Source organism: Danio rerio, chromosome 9 (assembly GCF_049306965.1).
Source record: "Danio rerio strain Tuebingen ecotype United States chromosome 9, GRCz12tu, whole genome shotgun sequence".
Lineage (NCBI taxonomy): Eukaryota > Metazoa > Chordata > Actinopteri > Cypriniformes > Danionidae > Danio > Danio rerio.
The window spans coordinates 15,415,398-15,432,520 of NC_133184.1; the positions used below are offsets into that span (position 1 = coordinate 15,415,398).

Sequence of the window (17,123 nt, forward strand, 5' to 3'; positions counted from 1 at the left end):
CAGACCTGTAGATGCCTTTATCAGGGGGTTCTGGGCATACTCGGCCCACATGAGAAACTTATTCCACTCTGTTTGATTAGAATGACAATAGGTGCGTAGGAAGCAACCAATCTCCTGGTTGAGGCATTCCGTTTGTCCGTTGGACTGAGGGTGATAGCTTGAAGTCAAACTGACATTTACCTGGAGGTTCTTAAAGAAGGCTGACCATAATCGGGATGTGAACTGGAAACCTTGGTCGGAAACGATGTCTTCGGGAAGACCATAAAAACGAAATACATATTCACACAGCAGTTCTGCTGTTTCTAGGGCTGTGGGTAACTTGGGTATGGCGATGAGTCGACAGGCCTTTGAGAATCAGTCCACAACAGTGAGTATGGTGGTGTTTCCCTGTGATTGGGGCAAATCAGTGACGAAGTCGATGGCTATGTGTGACCAAGGACGACGTGGAATCTCTAAGGGTTGAAGTAGACCAGCTGGACGATGACGTGAATGTTTGGCCATTTGACAAGGAGCACACTTGTTAAGGAAGTTGAAGACGTCTTTATTAATGGATGGCCACCAATAGCGGGATTGAATCAACTGGACTGTTGCAGTACTGCCTGGATGACCGGAACTGGGGTGAGTATGCACTTCAGCAATCAGCTTATCACGGAGCAATAAGGGGACAAAGATCTTGTCCTCCGGACATGCCTGCGGAGTGGGGTTTTGTTCAGAAGCCTGTATGATCTCATGTTCAATATCCCATTGAATGGGTGCAATAATTAGAGAGTCCTTTAGAATGGGTTCGAAATCCTCTGTCAAAGTTTCCTCGTCCGAGAGGCGAGAGAGAGCGTCCGCCTTGACGTTCTTTGAACCTGGGGTGTAAGTGACTTGGAAGTCGAAACGAGTAAAGAAAAGCGCCTATCTTGCTTGTCTGGGGTATAAGCGCTTACAGGAACGAATATACTCTAAGTTCTTATGATCGGTAATGACGGTAAATGGGAGTTTAGCGCCCTCAAGCCAGTGTCTCCATTCTTCTAGAGCAGCCTTCATGGCGAGGAGTTTGCGGTTACCCACGTCATAATTTCTCTCAGCGGGGTTGAGTTTACGGGAGTAGAAAGCACAGGGATGGAGTTTGGTCGTGGTTAAAGATCTTTGAGACAGAATGGCTCCGATGCCAGAATTGGAGGCATCGATTTCCACCACAAAAGGTTGATTGGGGTCCGGATGACACAGATTGGGGGCACTTGAAAAGCGGGCTTTGAGCTGGTTGAACGCTTTAATGGCGTCTGAGTTCCACCTGAGACGAGCGTTGTTAGCCTTAACCATGGCTGTAAGGGGAGCAGCTACTGCACTTAAGTTCCAGTTGAACCTTCGGTAGAAGTTGGCGAATCCCAGGAAACGTTGTAACTGTCTGATGGTCTCAGGTTGGGGCCTTTGTGTGACGGAGTTGACTTTCTGTTGGTCCATGGCGACTCCCTCGGAACTGATAATATAGCCCAGGAATGAGATGCAGGTCTGATGGAACTCACATTTAGAAATCTTGGCATATAACTGGTTCTGGATAAGGCGTTTTAATACCGCTCTGACGTGCTGAAAATGTTCCGGTAGGGAGTTGGAGTAAATAAGGATATCATCAATGTATACGATGACCCACTGGTTGAGCATGTCTCTAAACACCTCATTGATGAAAGCCTGGAACACGGAAGGACTGTTAGCTAGGCCGAAGGGCATAACAAGGTATTCGTAGTGGCCGTTAATGGTAGAGAACCCGGTTTTCCACTCGTCTCCCTGGCGAATGCGGATGAGGTTGTAAGCACTGCGAAGATCCAACTTAGTGAAGTATTGGGCTGAGCGGAGTTTTTCAAGGGCTGCTGGAACTAGTGGTAAAGGATATCGATACTTGACAGTGATTTCGTTAAGTCCTCTGTAGTCGATGCAGGGACGTAAACTGCCGTCCTTCTTTTTGACGAAGAAAAACCCGGCTGAAGCAGGTGAGGTTGATGGTCTTATGAAGCCCTTTTCCAGCGCCTCTGAGATATACGTGTTCATGGCTTTGGTTTCTGGCTGAGAGAAAGGGAAGATTCGGCCATGAGGGGGTGTGGTGCCTGGCAATAGTTCAATGGCACAATCATACTCACGATGAGGCGGAAGTTTAGTGGCTTTCTGCTTGGTAAAAGCTTCAAGTAGGTCATGATAAGCCACGGGAATTTGATCGATCTCGGAATCCTCAATACTGGTTATAGTGTTGATCTGGACAGGGGAAACAGAATGCAGACATTGGGTAACACACTGATCGCTCCATTTGGTAATCTCACCAGTTTTCCAGGAAACTTGAGGGTCATGGAGTTGTAACCAGGGGAGTCCGTGGATAATGGTGTGTTGTGGAGAGTCAATGGCGAGGAGGGAAATTTCTTCAACATGGAGAGAGCCTGTTTGAAGAGATATTGGCAGAGTTTGGAATTTTATGTGTCCTTCCCCCAGGGGGCGCCCGTCTATAGCAGTGATGGCTAGAGAGGAATTACAGGAGGTTAGAGGGATGGAGTGAGTTGAAGCAAACGTGTAGTCAATAAAGTTGCCAGCGGCTCCTGAATCAACTATGGCCACAGTTGAGATTTCAACATCCTCATGTTTTAAGCAGACAAGTACACTCATGATATCATTAGTAGTCGTGAATACGGTGGTAGCACTCACCGGAAGAGCCTTAGGTGGAGGTTTGTTGGGACACAGGATCTTTGTGTGTCCTGAAAATCCGCAATATAGGCATAGGTGGTTCCTCCATCGTCGTTCACGCTCTTCAGGGGTTAGACGGGTTCTGCCCAGTTGCATAGGTTCCGTGAGAGGTTCAGGGGATACAGGACTGGAAGTGACAGAGCACAAAGGGTTACATGTGCAAAGTAACGTGTCTAACCTGACTGAGAGTTCTATGAACTCGTCCAATGTTTTCCCCTTATCACGACATGCCATCTCCTTCTGCAGTTCAGTTCTCAGAGCTCTTCTGTAAAGTGTGGTGAGCGGATCATCAGCCCAGCCTGTTTGCGCTGCCAGTGTGCGAAAATGCAGAGCGAATTCAGCTGCGGGTCAATCTCCTTTTTGCACACACAAAAGCTCCTCACCAGCATTACGACCACCCTCAGGATGATCAAACACAGTGCAAAATCGTTTGAGAAAGTCATTGAATGAGGGGAATATCGGGGTGCTGTCTGGCCATACTGCAGTAGCCCAGTCTAAAGCTTTTCCTGTGCGCAGTGAACATACAAAGGCAATTTTCCCGTTCTCATCTTTAAACAAATGAGGCTGTTGGGCGATAAACAGTTTGCACTGCAGAAAGAATCCTTTGCATTTAGCTGGGTTACCTGAAAACTTGTCGGGGAATGCCAGACGAACGCCAGAAGCAGACTGGGTCTGTGTCACAGAGGGTTGACTAGTAAAGTAGTTGGCGGTGAGTTGCGCTGTGGGAGCAGCTTGCAGGTTTTGCAGTGATTTCACCAGTTCATCTGTCAACTGAGTTAGGTGTGTTAATTGTTGTTGATGTGTGGTTAGTACCTGAGCTTGAATTGTGATCTCGTGAGACAAAACCTGTATGGCTGCGGGATCCATGTTGGGCGAAGTCTTCTGTAACGAGGAGACTGACACGGAGGGATCGATTATGCAGTATTTATTGATCACAATCTCACTCAAACACACAATATGCACCTGGGTGCACACAAACATCCACAATAGTAGTAATGGTCTCAGGAATGACGATGAACAGACACAGAGTGAGTTACCAGGCATGGGTCGAAGGCAAATTTAACCTAGTTAAATTTGCATATAGAGCAGTTTACCTAGTTTTTTGCATATAGAACAGGAATTTGAAGATTGGCTTTTTACAATGGGTCACTTCATGCTTTTTTGTTCTAATGGGATAGCTATCCAATCATAAAACGGGCAGGTATAAATGCTATCCAAAATGCATTTAAGGTGGATATAAATCCAATCAATCCAAAAAAATCTAATTGTAGTTGTTGAAACTACAAATAAAAATTTGACTCCTAAAATTTTTACAAATAAACATATGAAAAAGTGTGTTATGTGTTAAATGACTATCATATAACGGAGCAAATTCAAAAAGCAACGGAAATGCCACAGATGACAGTTTGTGATGTTTAATACTTTATTTTTATTATAGTACTTGTGATGATTACTGGAACATGAATGAAGCACAAAGCCTCGTAAACTGCATATATATTTAAATATCAAATAAGAAATAGCTTACGTTTCTAATAAACATAGTAATAATGAAATAAAATGAAATAAAATTTGCATACAAAGCTCGAATTTGAAGAACTGTATCATATCCATTTACCAGAGAACAAATGTAAATGGAACCTTTCAAATCAGATAGCTATTCAACCAGAGACGATGCATGAAGTGACCAGGAGTAAAAGGCCACTAAATGACTAATGATTCAAGTATGATATGTTCAGGTGTCCACATACTTTAGTCCAGATTAGCATTCACATTTTGCAAATAGATTAACACATTAGGTTTAGCAAGAAGGCACAATAAACTAACCCAAACTCAAACCAGCAAAGGCTAAAATAAAACTAAAAAAAACAGGCTTACTCACAAGCCTAAGGACATGTTGTGTTTATTTGGTTTATTCCAAGAAATGTTTTCAAAGAGAGAGCTATGTTTCCGACTATCACTGAAAACAATGACTACGGAAAAATAAAACCACAACAGTGGCTGTGAATCCACTGAAAACTGCAAATTATGGTTCTGAGAAAGAGTTTCGCTGCCAAAAACTTTCTGAAGGCTGAACAAGCTACTTTTCGGGGACATCTTGAGGTGCAAAGGTAGTTTCCATTACAAACCATGCACCTAGCATGGAATGCTTCTCATTGAGAGCAGATGCTAACTGACTTTGTCTCTGAGGCGAGGTATGCTAATTGTTTTCTTGCTGGCACAAGTCCAGGCTTTTGCATGATATCAGCTGCTTTGGCAGCCAACTCAGCACTCGTGCATCTGGCATTCCTGTGCTTAATGAAAAAACAGCAGCACAACTCCGGCCTACGTCTGCCTGGGTAATTAAGTGTCCCTTTTCAACGGGCTGATAACTTCCTGAGTGACTCCCAAGCACTTCCTCCGCTTAAGGTCTCTCTCAGACAATTTACTGCCTCTGGACAAAGACTTGCAGACATGCTAAGTATGCAAGGCCTACGACTCGAGCACATTTCCCCATCCCGGAACATTCTTGAGAGTGCTGGCTGAAGATCACAGGCATCTTTTCTTCCCGCTGGAAACTGACATGTCCGGGTCAATAGAAAAAACACCTCATTGAATATAACAAAGCACAATACGTAGAGCTAAAGGCCTCTGTATTTATGTGGCAAAAATTAGACAGCAAATCCTCAAAGTGGCATCCACGCTCTCTTCAAGTGATAGCTGATGTATGGCACCATTTAAAAGGCTAAAGATTAGCGCAACTAAATCTAGGCCATTTCTCGTTCGCTTTAATCCTGCAACGCATTAAATGCATAATTACACAGCTGCAGGAAAATGTTTCCGATTAGCATAACAAAAAACGCAAGACTGTGAGCTACCGAGACTTCAATGGCAACGAAGGAAATCTGGTAATTAACAACACTTCTCACCGCTCTATCACGGTTGAGATAACGCACAGCCAAGTAGTTGTACTCCAAGCTGTGACAGCTAGCTAAGAGGTCGAACTGTCCACAAATATGAAACACAGAGAGCAAGGCTACAGCTTAACCTCTATTAACTCACAGGCATTTGGACAAGTTGAGCCTCCAGTGCAACAAAGACTACAAGTAATTAACTCATCCATTAAACTAGGCAAAAGTGAATAGGGAAATCATTCTGTATATGGCAGTGGTCTCCAACTGGTGGCTCAGGACCAAAAATGATGACATTTCTGTTCTGATAAGATCGCAGGGGACGTGGAAAAATAATGTTGAATTCAAATAAACACTATCATGCAAATTAGGGTTGGGCTATGTCGACAAATTTGGCATCATACGATGTCTAATATGAAACATCGCAATGGACGATGACATCGTCGTCATTTGTGGCGGTGAATTAATTATGAATAATTAATTAATTCATGACAAATTAATTATTAGTAGCCAACTGTTATAACTACTTGACCCGCATGGTCTTTGTTTTACCCATAACCAAATCATAAATGAATATATAAAAGTTAAACACATAATTACCACCTGTGAAAAAAAGTGTGTGTGTGTGTGTGTGTGTGTGTGTGTGTGTGTGTGTGTGTGTGTGTGTGTGTGTGTGTGTGTGTGTGTGGTCATGTGACTTGTGTTTTTAGCAGTAGTGTGAAAGGACGGCTGATCAGAAATGCTAGGTGAAACCCCAGAGTGGATATGGATATCGTTTTCGTTCTAAAATGGCATTTAAAAACTAACATCTATTAGCGTAAACAGGGCTTGAGCATCGCAGTGTCTATCGGCGAAGACATCGTCTATCGGCCCAACCCTAACGCAAATGATAGTCAAATAATAGCCCAATGCTTTTAAAAGAGAGCAGAAAACAACCCTTTATGTATTATTGCTAATATCAAAGGTAATAAGATATGAATACACTGTATGAATACACTAAATATGAGTTTAGTACAGAAAACTTTGCTTAATATAAATGAATCAACATATACAATTTTAAAAACTGAAAAATCTTTTTTTTTTTTTTTTTTTTACAATAAGTCAACTAGTTTTCTTATGGCGTTCAGTGTTCAATCTCCATTGAGTGGATGCATTCTAGAGTTCGTGGTGTGTAATTTAAAGACCAAATAAATCTCTTTGAAACCTATTTTTGAAGACATTATGCATTTCCAGAGGAAAAACTGAGATGCATTTTTACCAAACTGACAGTCAGTGGAAGTTCTATAGGTCAGACTAGGTCTACTTTGCACCAAGCTTTGCTTAAATATTGGATTACACAATTTACTCTGGATATTACATCTAAAAATTATCTATTTATTGAAATAAACATTTTTACAACTAAAGATGAAACATACCAACAAACCAAAGATGGAGAAAAGTCCTTCTAACAGTCCCAATCTCAGACATTTTATTCAAAATATGATAAAAACACATAAAATAGTTCTAATAAAACACACTTGTTTCTGGATTTATTCAAGCATGCAAAAAATTATGTTTTGAAGTTTTGCAAGAATGTTAAGTATGCAATTTTTTTGTGAGCTTTTTCAAAATTTTGTTCTTAGTTAGCTTAATAGAGCACAACTTAATATAGCACACTTAGCACAACTTAAGTGGCTCCACAAAAAATTAAGAGATCATTCTTTTTTCAAGGCTAAGATAATTTTAACATTTTTTGCACATAAAAACAAAATGTTGTTTCTTAATGCTAACCGGTTAGAGTATGTCTGAAACACAATCTCTCCCCTGCCATCCATAGCCACCCCTCCTTATATCATAAATACACAATTTAAAGAGACCCACTAGATTGTCACTCTCCAGTTAGAAAACTTTATAGTACTTTAAAATATTACAATTCTGAATGAAAAACTGTATTATATCAAGCATATTTTCAGTTGTGTAGCAAACAAAACTTGTCATAATGTGCAATATTTCATGCATGCAAGGATCGTTGGTCTTACTCTCTCATGCACTTTGTCCTAAAGCGACAACTGTATGTTTAGTGCATGGCCGGCGCTATATATATAAAAACTCTAAAGATTAAATTCTATTGTAGTAAATTGTTTGTTCTGACAAAGTAAATAACGGTCAAGAGAAGTATGCTGCATACCAAGCTGGTGGCATCTCCTCACGGTTGAAACATTGGTCATTACGTGATATATGCATATCAGTAACATGAATGTCTTATTCATGTTCAGTTAAAACATATAAGACAGGGAGATGCTGATGATTTAATGGTGCTTGTTGCTGATGTGCTGAGTCAGCAGGTGCGGTCTATATCTACGCGCCCAATAAAAAGAGCAAACAGCATTTAACATTTCAACTTCAGAATTAAAATATAATTTGCAAGCAGATATCTATCTTTAAAGGTTCACGAAACGTTTAAGTACTTTTTTGGGGGGTCTTTAACAGATTTGTGTGTGTTGAGCATCAGTTAGGACAATGTTAGCTCCTGTTAGCTCTAATTGTGGGTAAAACTGGGTAATTTTGAGTTTTTGTCAGCTAATTTTAGCTTCTGGGATTAAAATGATTTTTGGGGCTGGATTGAAATCGGCGACGTAGCGCAGAACTGCAAGTGTAAAGATAATGTGTCGGTTTTTCATTATTATTCATAGCGGAGTTTTCTTATCCTATGAGAAGAGCCGGCTTCTTAAACATTCATGACAGCACATGCTTTCCGAAGACAAAGCAGACCTGGCTGCCAGTGCCAAGCTCAGCTGTAAAATTCTACATTAATGACTGGGTGAGACACGTCCGCGGACCCACGGCACGCAGTATTTAGCCATCCATGAAGGGTCGTATGTGTTTGTTTCCATGATCCACAGGGTTTGTTGCATGTTTTCCCCGTGATTCTGTCAGGGCCGATACAGCAAAAATGTGTGTGTGCTACAAGCATTTTTGTCGGGAGAGCAGTACGAGAGTTGGAGAATGGCGGACGTTGTCTTTTTTCAGGAGTTCGATCACATTTAGACATCACCCTGCTGCTGTGTTTGCCTAAATCCTCCAGATTACCAGCAGGGCTAATGGTTAAAATAGACAGGGCAGAGACCTGCTGAGTCTCCATTCAGACCCGAGGATTGAGGGAAAAGTCCTCATTTAGAGTTTATATGAACACGATTATCTTTAAAATGATATAAATTGTGGTTATCTGTATATGAAATTACAAATGTAGCAGGGCATTAAATTACTGTTTATTTCTTTGCATTTTAACTTTGTAAACTATAAATTGTTGGTTTGGGTCTCATTTTGTGAACCGACTGACAACAGTTGCTCGCTCCCCTCCTTCTCCCCTGCTCTGCTGGCCACGCCCACTCCTGCCCTTTGCTGACCGAGCTCCACACCCACTATGATGCATCTTTACAAAAAATACCTGAATAAATTTGATTAAATTTAGGATGGAAACCCAGGTATTGCTCAATCATATTAAAACACTCTTTAGGGCTTTGAATTAATGAAACTCTAAACCAGGGGTGTCAAACTCAGTTCTGCTATACTGTGTTTAATATATTGAGAACATGTTTTGAATTCATTACCCATTTTGCACTACAATGCTGGGCTAACAGTGCAGTATTGACCCTGCTCTGAGCATAGTTTATGACCATTAAAAGCAATACTAATACTTTCCAACCACAGTAAAAGCATATTAGTTGCCCATACTGCTTATTCGATGAGCATAACCCAGCAGAATCTACAAGACCACCACCAACACGCTGAAATCTTGCTAATGTCCAAGCATTTAAAACAGATAATCACAGGCAGTTAACTCACAATCACCAAGCTTTCTGGTTTGATTAGATGAAGCCTTTGCTAAACACCAGTAATTGAATAATTACAGATCTCAAAGACCAAATTATCATTTACAGTAGAGACGGCACGAAGCGGAAAAAAGCAAGGGCTTGCAAAAGTGATGTTTATTCACAGGATCCAGAAGTTAGCAGCATTCCAATTGAGGAATTCACAGTATTCCTGGTTGATTTCAAACACACCCAGCTCTTTCCACAAATTCAAAACACATTTCTATGAATTTCAATCTATCGAACTCTTTGTCAGAGCCTTCTCTAGCATGTGGGTGTCCTTACAAAACACGCAAAGACAACTCAGCATGTCTGTTGTATGTATACAGTAATCAATGAATGGGCAACTTGGAATCATCCATGCATGTTCAGCAAATATGAAACATACTGGTCCTGAATTTCAAGCTGAATGGCAAAGGCAGAGTGGTGAAGTTCACAAAAGGTTCAAAAAAGCTCACTGATTGATGAGGGGTGTTAGTATTCCTGCAAACATAATGCTCGGCTTGTTCTGCATTTTGTGCTGAGAGCACCGAGATGTGATTTGTGAAGCCTCCTTGCGTTCATGAATAAATGCAACATTATGATTATTAAACTCTATTAATGAAACTTCAGGGAAAACCTGAAGGACATTAGTTACCAACAGCTCTGAATCATACAGTCTCACAGGAAAAAGAACTGGGTAATGAAAACAATCTATCACAAAGATCGATTGTACCGCTTTCTCGGTACTGACAAAACCATACTGCGGTACAATGCTTCCAATCATAAACAGAACACAAGTAAACCTAATGTTACTGCACTGCATAGTACTATTCATGAAGGTAATACCATTATCCGTCATTTTTCAGAGTTTGCCTGCTTGCATACCTGTAACTAGTTTCATGAAATCTCTTCTTCAGATTCAGAGTATGTTTAGATATATACCAGAAGTTTAGCCCTTTGCCATACTAGCTATTTAGACATTTTGTTTTAAATAATAAATTTCAAATACAGATAAGATTTCTTGTGCCAAATTAGGCATATAAACAGACAGATTAGCCGCTTTTCCACTATCGTGCTGAATCGTTCTTTAAACAGAACTGTTCCATTCCGTGCCAAACCGGGCCAGACAGCACGGATACGGTTTCATTTTCCACTGTCGTGCTGCGACAAAGCTCTTTAAAACATTACACAAAACGCATCAGTAGTTGCCTTGGTAACGCAATGTAAACGGCTCCCTTTGTTCAATTAAAGTTAAATAAGAGCCGAAACTATTTATTTATTTTTTTCATAAAAGCAAAAGCAACCATGTGACTAAACACTGTTATGCCGCTCTATCATATAGATAGGGTGCTAAATATAGGTACATGTGCACCCTTATTTATTCATATGTTGCGCAGCTCTGGCTAAATTTTATTTGGAGGGAAAATTACCAAAATGTAACGTGATGATTGAAAATAATTGGAGGGGAAATAAATAATATTTAAAATCTCTGAACATAACAGAAAAATAAACAATGATAAGACAACAATAATAATGCATTTGCATTATAGTGGCAGAAATATAATTTTGGACAGGCCTTGTCAAAGGTGAGCGGGCACTTTCACTAATAAAAACACAGCACTTAAATTATTTCATTTTAAACAATTATTTAAATTACACTGCGTTTTTATATAAAAAGTTGATAATGATATAAAATATACTACATTTTGATGGTAAAATGAAACCAATTAAGCGATGGCTGTTATTTGTTTTACTATTCAAACATTAAATAACGAATACAGCAAGTGAAAAAAAAAACGAATATGAAAATATATCGCAGGATTTAAAGCATATAAAGCACTATTATATTTAGCAAAATTATGCTCTATTATCTTTTTATTTTGATCATTTTATTTTTATTATTATAATTATTTTTGTGTTCATAATTAACTAACAAGCTGTAGGCGAATTATTGCTAGACGTTTTAGAAAATATTTGCGTAGCTATATTAAAGATCACCACAAAAAAAAAAAAAACACAGAAACATGTTACATGCCTCATAAATGTCATATAACTTATGTATAATTGAATCATATAATTGCCTAGCTGAAATGATAAAAATTGCTCATTTTATTTTTATAAAACATTTGTGAAAACGTATTGATATTTTTTAAGTAAAAGCAATACTGACATTTAAGAATCCATATTTATTTAATTCATTCATTCTTTTGACTTGTTTATTAGTGCATATGCTATAATATAAATCACACAACAGTACCTTGGACAGTTACAGTGCCGCTCCGTAAAGCTTTCAAGCAAAGTCTTTTGGACGGCCGACATTACAACACGAACATGCCGTCCTTCAGGTGGTCTCGCCGGTATTAACAAGCTGTCCTGGCTTTGAAATAAAAAGTGCAATTATTTCCTCGTTGTTAAAAGAGTCTGCAAGTTCGTGTTCCATGGATTTAGTGATGTTGTTGTGGAATTTGGACATCGACGATGCAAAGCGTGATTCGCTTTATTCGATGCGCAGCAGGAAAAAAAAGTCAGCAGCGCAAGTCGCTGGCATGTCTCTCCCGGATCAGAGCGAGTTTTGTGCTGTGGAATACAGTGCTGCGTGCAATAAACTCACATTCAGGCAAGCGATAGGTCTGTATTCAAGTCAATAAAATAATAACTTTAATGAATAAAATATCTTCGTAAGAATGTGATGAGTTATTCACTTCTCTTCCAGAGACTGCTCTATGGTTTTAAAATCCTTTTCAAATATCGTTTAGACCTGGATCATTATTTTATATTAAATGTACTGTAGTTTATTGAGGATGTCTGATGACTAGCGCGCTTCTGCTGAGCCAGCTGTGGTAGCTTAGCAACCGAGTCGCGACGTCAACACACAGAATCTGTCAGCACAGTTCAGCACGGTTGTCTAACCGTGCCGAAAATTCCGGGCCAAGAACGGTTTGTAATCGTGCCGCGCCGTTCCAGGCTCAGTGGAGAAACAACCGTAACCGTACCGAAGTGTTCTTAGAACGGTTTGGCACGATAGTGGAAAAGCAGCTATTGATGCTGTTAAGGAGTGGCTTAAATGTATTTATGCTATTACAGTTATATACTTTGATTCTTGTGATTGAGGTGACACATAGCAGCCTAAACTCTGTGTAAATTATCAAGTGTAATTCAATTTAACAAAAGCTAAATAAACTAAAATAAACCCATTTTGTAATTACAAAATTATTTTATACATAAAAATTCTAATGAAATTGTCAGTTTGTTAAAGCAAAATTATTAATTTATAAGTACTATTACGTTTTTTAGTCCACATGACAAAATTTGAAGAGAACAAATGACCTGACTTTCTGGTTTGAATGCACCACATGACATGAGTGTAAATATTAATGAGTTTTTTCGCTTTTGACCACTTCCAGATTTAATTAAAAACACTTTATTATATTTGGTTTATCATCCTATTATATCATGTGGTCGAATGTATTCAGACAGTCACAAGAGACCACTTAACTCACAATCTACTGACTAAATACAGGGTTTTACAGAGTGTGTTGTTAAAAAGCCCACCAAAATTATTTATTCTCTAGAAATGCACAACAATAAAAATTATTGGCTAAAGCAGAACATTAATAAAGCATGAAAATCAAATGTTTTTGTGCATTTTCCTCATTTCTTTGCCACAGCATAAATTTATCAACGTTTTTTACCTATTTTGTATTGCTTTTAAAAGAAAAAGATTCAATTACAAATTTACAACTTCAAAATAATTAACATAACTTTTTTTAACATTTCTGCTGATAGTATATCAACAAAACAAAGATTCTAACTTAAAATAAATAATGCTGTCACATTAGGCGATTTGGCATAAAATAAATCTTGATTAATTGAAAATTTAACTCAATTATGATTAATGAACAATTTTTTTTTATTTATTTATTTAAATAAATAAATGTATTTTATTTTGCCCTTGTTGCACAAACAGGTATTATACAGTAAAAAATGTGCACATATTACAAGTGAGAGATTTTTGAATGAAGGGTGCATTGTTCAATTTAAAAATAATTTAAACAAACACACACTATCTACTATCTATAGTTATTTATTGAACATCAATATTGAACAACTGAAATTAAAACACACATTGCCTAAAACAAACTTTTCATATAAAGAAGTCAAAATAAAAAACTTAAATACTATTTTTCATATTAAAAGTAGAAAATAAGCAGCATTTCTTCTAAATAAAATAGCTCTTGTATATCCTTTAAATAATAGTTTAAACAGTGCATTTCTTGCATTATCTTTAAACAAATATTTGAATGTAAATAGTAATTTTAATGTAATGGAAAAATAAAGTAATAACAAAAAGCGCAAGTAATAAAAAATATATATAAAAAATAAAAAAAAGAAATCGACCTGGAAAAATTTGATAGATTATAGGTTCTGAATGTCTTAATAATTTATGGCTTAATGTTTAGCAAAATGCTCTTCTCTATGGCCGACTAAACAGTTTATTGACTTTTAATTTTATCATTTTTTTTATATATATAATATTTTGGGGTGTTTATTGTTTGTTCCAGTCATTTTTGATACATTAATCTACCCTACAATGCAGGATTCACTGGCTGTTTGCTATTAGAGGAAGCAGCAGCAGAGACTATCATGTATGGGACTTTGTTAGACTTTGACAGGGACTTTGTCAGAAACTATTGCAGTTCATTACTTGGGGTTAGGTTTAAAAGTAGAGTAGTATGTTGGTGTTTAACAGCATTCCTGCATTGGGCATTTCTCTTAATCTTACGCTGAACGCAGTCAACCAATCACAAAAGACTGTGTCATCGGTCCAATCAGCGCAGATTAGCTTTGCGCTAAGGAGGGGTTTAGGAACAAATAAATCACTCAAGAAATCATATGGGAGACGTTGGGATAATTAGGTAAAAATAAATGCATATTATAAGACAATGAAAGAGTTTTTGACCTTGCATGCATTGTAGAGACCCCTAAAACCAAAATATGACCCTTTCTAATGCAAAATAGGGTCTCTTTAACTTACACAGAAACAACCTTAAAACCAAATGGCACTGACGTAAGCTACATTTTCACAGCTAATTTGCAAGGTATAAAGTGGAATAATTTTAACAGCATAATAGTAGATATTAGAGTCCTTTTAAAGAGATACTTTTTATTCATACTCTGAAAATTATTAGACCAAATAGTTTTACTCTACTTGCACTACATTTTTGCTACAAGTAACAGGTTACGTTTCAGTAACCTCCTCACCACTCACCAAAATACAAAGATTACCATCAATATTATATTACCACTCACATCTTCTCACTCATAAGAGATGTAACATGAGTTCATTCCTTCAATAGAACTCATGCGTCACACTGAAAAAGACAAAATAAAAGGGAACTAAGGGAAGGATTTTGACCAAATCTGAAACGCATATGAACACATTAATACCAAGAGGAAACATTAATGTGTATTGGCTAACACCTTGTGATCAGATAGCTAAAAATGAATCCAAGAAATTAAAGTTTACTCACTGTTTACTCTCAAATGGTTACAAACCTTTATGAGTTTCTTTGCTCTGTTGAACACAAAGAAAATATTTTGAAGAAAGCTGAAACCTTATAACTATAGACATTCATAGTGGGGAAAACAAATACTATGGAAGCCAATGGTTACCGGTTTTCAACATTGTTCAAAATATCTTCTTTTTTATTCAACAGAAGAAAGTTAAATGGGTTTAGAACAAATGAAAGGAAAATGAATGACAGAATTTTCACTGTCCCTTTAAAGCATAGTCTTGTTGGATATCCACTTTTCCAGTACTGCACAATACTAGTGACCCAAACCGACACTAGTAAGATCATAGTAACTCTGAAAGAGTCAAACAACAACATTCACCCTGGCCTTAAAATGAGGCCCTGGAGACAGCAGCCAATCAGGATCCCTCTGGCAGCTCCATCCATCCTCACCGATTCCTCATGTGCGTCACCGACCCACGCGTCTATTCCCCTAAAGGCTAACAGCCAATAACACTGAGCTGATGGGAATAACAAACACACAAATAAAGGCTAGGCACGCACAAAAACGTGACTGAGTGAAAGGACGTGTCCACCCAAAATAAAAAAAATAAATAAAATTGTCTGAGCTTACCTCAACACGCAGTGGCCCCTAAGAGTAAATGCCCGATTAACTCTCACACACCGATAGCATACTAAAAACCAAGCAATACACAGGTCTGACTCGCAATCTCTTGTCAGAGCCTTGACCTGCCAAATTCATCGTGTGATATTACTATCTGATACGCGACAGGGTGCAATATGAGGCCACCGCCACCCAGGTCGGATCACTCCTCCTGTTTCAACACTAAACAAGAAGACAGTCTACCATCAGTCAAATTGACCACTCTAAAGACAAAGCAATAACATGGTAAATTGTAAGGCGAGGAAGTCTTGCAGCAATCTTACGGGCTCATTTGGACACAGCGGCTCCTGCAGCGATGCAGGATGAAAAGTCTGGTGTTTATTAGGAGCTCGTCTAAACCCTAATGCGCCAATAGAGTGTCAAATCCACGTCCCCATCGGTCCATGGGGGGGATCTGAGAGAAAATGCAGGAGAAAATGGGTGGCACTCGAAGCGCTGTAGTATTTAAATAATGAAGCTCAAGCAGCAATGAGGGAAATATCTGATGAGGGGGCAGAGGGTCACAGCTCAGGGGAACCAACGGCTGCCACGTTTTAACTCTGATTTGCATTTATCACACAGAAAAAAATTGGACAAGACACATCTGCCCCTGACTCACTTCATAAAGTCAGCTTCGCTGATTTCCGTCATCCGAGAAAGGCCGCTTTTTAAATTTGACAATTATAAGAGTAAAGGTCGACATTTCAGCTCCCATCAGACTCTTGTCACGTGATTTTGACTAAAAGGTTTGAAATTATTGAATGAGGTCTTTATAGTTCAACTCAATCCCGTAAGGTAAAGCATACATTTTTGATCATCCTTTAATTAAATGTAAAATCCAAATATTCTAAATTACATAACGTGTGGTAATCCCGCTGTGATTTTAGCCATTCTGTGCTACTGTGAGACTTAATTAACTAACACCACGCTGAATGCGGTTAGTGAAATATTAAATCCCTGAATTATTAGTAACCTTTATAAAGGTGTACAAGATGTGAGACAAAACACATCAGGCTTTGAAGTAATAGATCAGCTGAACATTTAACTTCTGTCATAACTTGCTAGTTTGTCAGTTTTTTATATATACTATTTTTCTTTAAGATATGTTAATACTACACTATAGTTTCCAATAAAATGCATGACAGTTGCTGTGTCGCAATTGGCATACTTATAGTAGTACATACATCCGAGAGTGTAACAGAAGTATGCAAGCTTTGGAGCATACTACTTCCTACTTAACGGACCATTATGTTGCTTCGTTACACCCCCTGCCAATCATCTCGACACATCATCCACATATCTTTCATATTTAATTACCCACTTTTATTGGAGATGCAGCAGCAGGTTAATCAGCCATTCGCAGATCTTTCATGTAGATAAATCTTCTTAGGTCTTTGGATAATTATGCATTCAGAAGGTTATATTCAAACAGATCTTTAAATAAGTTCAGTTGTTGTTGCAGAATAATTATAACATGGAAAATGTGATTTAAAGATTTTCCAGTTAGCTAGAT

The 17,123-nt window shown here is 38.3% G+C and overlaps 1 protein-coding gene and 2 long non-coding RNA genes across 6 annotated transcripts in view; all 3 read right to left on the minus strand.

Annotated features, from left to right (window-relative positions):
- The window catches only part of LOC141376089 (uncharacterized), a 1,000,182-nt gene that overhangs the window by 694,041 nt on the left and 289,018 nt on the right, over positions 1–17,123 (minus strand). The window lies entirely within an intron of this gene.
- Positions 1–17,123, minus strand: part of pard3bb (par-3 family cell polarity regulator beta b) — a 679,872-nt gene that overhangs the window by 659,022 nt on the left and 3,727 nt on the right. The window lies entirely within an intron of this gene.
- LOC141376088 (uncharacterized) lies at positions 14,352–16,025 on the minus strand. Its single transcript, XR_012385232.1, has 3 exons — positions 15,895–16,025; positions 15,581–15,793; positions 14,352–15,467 (listed from the first exon to the last, which is right to left on the minus strand). It is a non-coding gene; the product is annotated as an uncharacterized lncRNA (long non-coding RNA).